At 32.8% G+C, this 3,479-nt stretch overlaps 1 non-coding gene across 1 annotated transcript; it reads left to right on the top strand.

Annotated features, from left to right (window-relative positions):
* The first annotated feature begins 1,532 nt into the window (after window positions 1–1,532).
* On the top strand, window positions 1,533–1,688 carry LOC126024949 (U1 spliceosomal RNA). Its single transcript, XR_007501019.1, has one exon. It is a non-coding gene; the product is annotated as a U1 spliceosomal RNA (small nuclear RNA).
* The last annotated feature ends 1,791 nt before the right edge of the window (window positions 1,689–3,479 follow it).

Genomic DNA, 3,479 nt, shown 5'->3' with positions numbered 1-3,479 from the left:
GTCAGCCTTATGTAAGGTAAGTGCTTTAGCCTCTCACTATCTCCCTAATTCTACTGTATCAATTTTTATATTTTGTTTGTTTGTTTTTTGCTTTTTGAGCCATGCTCAGGAGTTAACATGTGCAAGGCAAACACTTCACTTACACCACCGCTTTGGCCCAATTTTTAAAATTTTGATTTTATGCGTTTTATTTTCCATATCACCCCCTTTCAAATGTCTTTGAAATAGAAAAGACTAGAAGAAAGAAAGAAAGAAAGAAAGAAAGAAAGAAAGAAAGAAAGAAGGAAGGAAGGAAGGAAGAAAGAAAGAAAGAAAGAAAGAAAGAAAGAAAGAAAGAAAGAAAGAAAGAAAGAAAGAAAGAAAGAAAGAAAGAAAGAAAGAAAGAAAGAAAGAAAGAAAGAAAAGAGGAAGGAAGGAAGGAAGAAGGAAGGAAGGAAGGAAAGAAGGAACGAAAGAAGGAAGGAAGGAAGGAAGGAAGAAAGGAAGGAAGGAGAAAGAAAAAGAAAGTGAAAAAAGAGAAAGAAGAGAGAGAAAGAAAAGAAAAAGAAAAGGAGAGAAAGAAAGAAAGTGAAAGAAAGGAAGGAAGAAAGAAAGAAAAAAAGAAAGAAAGAAAGAAAGAAAGAAAGAAAGAAAGAAAGAAAGAAAGAAAGAAAGAAAGAAAGAAAGAAAGAAAGAAAAATAAGAAAGACAGACAGAGAAAGGAAGAAAGGAAGGGGAAGGGAGGAAGGAAGGGAGGGACGGAGGAAAGGAGAGAGGGAGAAAGAAAGGAAGGAAGAAAGAAAAGTAAGAAAGAAGAAGAAAGAAAGAAAGAAAGAAAGAAAGAAAGAAAGAAAGAAAGAAAGAAAGAAAGAAAGAAAGAAAGAAAGAAAGAAAGAAAGAAAGAAAGAAAGAAAGAAAGAAAGAAGAAAGAAAAAGAAAGAAAGAAAGAAAGAAAGAAAGAAAGAAAAAGAAAGGAAGGAAGGAAGAAAGGAAGGAAGGAAAAGGAAGAAAGAAAGAAAGAAAAGAGGAAGAAAGGAAAGATGGATGGAAGGATGGAGGAAAGGAAAGAAGAAAGAAAGGAATAAGAAAGAATATGGGAGGGAATAAAGAAGGGAGGAAAGGAGGGAGGGAGGGAGGAAGGAAAGAAGAAAGATGAGAAAAACACGAGAAAATTCACATTCTATAAACACAGTCAAGTAACTATGAAAATTTATAAGTATGTATATTCTTACACTTACATATTTTGGTTGCTGATAAACAGTTTAACATCTTTACTACTATGGTTTTAAATATTTTATAGCAGCCTCATTTAAAATATTTTTCATTGATCAATGAGCTGAAGAACTGAACTGTCATTTATATTAGCAAAAGTAATAATACTAACCCAAAAAGAGGAATCAATCTTTGCACATGATTAAGGTGGTGTCCTTCAATTGTAAAATATAAGTTTTGATTTCCTAAGAAAACATAGGAAACTTCACAGAATGGGTATTTGACCAAAATAATACATTGCCCTAAATAATATTTTATTAATTAAGATTATTTTATTAATAATACTTACCTGCCAGGGGAGATACCATGATCACAAAGATAGTTTTCCCAGTGTGAGGCTTATCATTGCACTCTGGATGTGCTGATCCCTGCGATTTTCCCAAATGTGGGGAAACTCGACTGTATAATTCATGGTAGTGGAGGACTAAAAATTTTATAAAAAGATGATTTTATTAATAATATACAGGATAAATATATATGTTTGTGTCTGACTGAGAGAAAAATGTCAATTTCAATTTTAGTGTCCGGAGAATACAGCATCTATCAATAGTTAAAAGCCACTATGACAGCGTGGGGTATTTTATCAAAATCTGCATCAAAATTTTCATTTTGACCTAATTATATTTAAATGATTTATGCTGTTTCCTCCCACATCTCATTATACTTAAAAACACTCCATATGAGATCTGAGTGATAGTAAAAATACTTTGCATGCTCTGACCCAGGTTTGATTTCTGGCTTTCTGAAGTTATCCTTGAGATTAGAGCCAGGAGTACACTCTGAAAACACTAGAAGTGGCCCAGAAAACAACCTCCCCTCAAAAAGTATATACTACCATACAGTTCATCATCTTAACTATTTTTAAGTGAATTGTCCAATTGTACTAAATATATTCACAATGTATGATTATTATCATTTTTAATCTCTCAAACTATTTTTGTCTTATAAATCTGCAACTCTCTATACTTTAAACAATAATTTCCCTACTTTGCCATCAGTTTCTGGAAAATGCCATTCATTTTGCTGTCTTGATTACTATAATTATTTGATGTAAGAGAATTTATATTGAGTTTGTTTTGATTTGCTTGTTTGTCATATTCCACTTAGCATAATGTCTTCAAAGTTTATCTCAAAGTTGCAGAATATGGCAGTTTCTTTTTTTTTTTCGAATATTGAATATTACCTTTGTATATAGACTGGGTCTAGTTTACTCATTTATTCATCAGTGAAAATTGGATTTGCTTTATATTTTAGCTTTTTTTTTTACAATTATAGTATAGCTATACAAATATCTCTTTGAGACAATACTTTCATTATTGTTTGGCATATAATTAGAACAATGATTGCTAGATTATATGATAATTGTATTTATAGTGTTTGAAGGAATTTTCATACAGTTTTCCAAAGTGGCTACACCATTTTACATTCAGTCAATAGTACACAGAGGCTTCTATTTTTCAACTTCTTCACCAACACTTATAATTTTCTTGCATTTTGATGATCACATTATGAATACCATAAGGTGTAAGCTTATAGCTTTGTTTTGCTTTTCTCTGCCAATAATATACTTTCCTTCCCTTCCCTTCCTTGTTGTTCTTTCCCTTCACTCCCCTCCTATTATCTCCACTCACCTCAAATCCTCCAGTTTCCTTTTCCTTTTTCATTTCTTTCCTTTACTTGCCTTCCTTCTTTCCTCTTTTGTCCTTTATTTTTCTTTTCCTACTCTCTTTTTCTTTGTTCTTCCTTCCTTCCTTTTTCTTCCTTCCTTCCTTTTTCTTTCTTTCTCTCTCTCTTCCTTCCTTCCTTCCTTTCTTCTTTCTCTCTCTCTTCCTTCCTTCCTTCCTTCCTTCCTTTCTTCTTTCTTTCTTTCTTTCTTTCTTTCTTTCTTTCTTTCTTTCTTTCTTTCTTTCTTTCTTTCTTTCTTTCTTTCTTTCTTTCTTTCTTTCTTTCTTTCTTCTTTCTTTCTTTCTTTCTTTCTTTCTTTCTTTCTTTCTTCCTTCCTTCCTTCCTTCCTTCCTTCCTTCCTTCCTTCCTTCCTTCCTTCCTGCCTGCCTGCCTGCCTGCCTGCCTGCCTTCCTTCCTTCCTTCCTTCCTGCCTTCCTTCCTTCCTTCCTTCCTTCCTTCCTTCCTTCCTTCCTTCCTTCCTTTCTTCTTTCTTTCTTTCTTTCTTTCTTTCTTTCTTTCTTTCTTTCTTTCTTTCTTTCTTTCTTTCTTTCTTTCTTTCTTTC

This window comes from Suncus etruscus, chromosome 12 (assembly GCF_024139225.1).
Source record: "Suncus etruscus isolate mSunEtr1 chromosome 12, mSunEtr1.pri.cur, whole genome shotgun sequence".
Classification (NCBI taxonomy): Eukaryota; Metazoa; Chordata; class Mammalia; order Eulipotyphla; family Soricidae; genus Suncus; species Suncus etruscus.
Note: the sequence above shows the minus strand (reverse complement) of the source record. Positions and strands in the feature narration are given on the sequence as shown.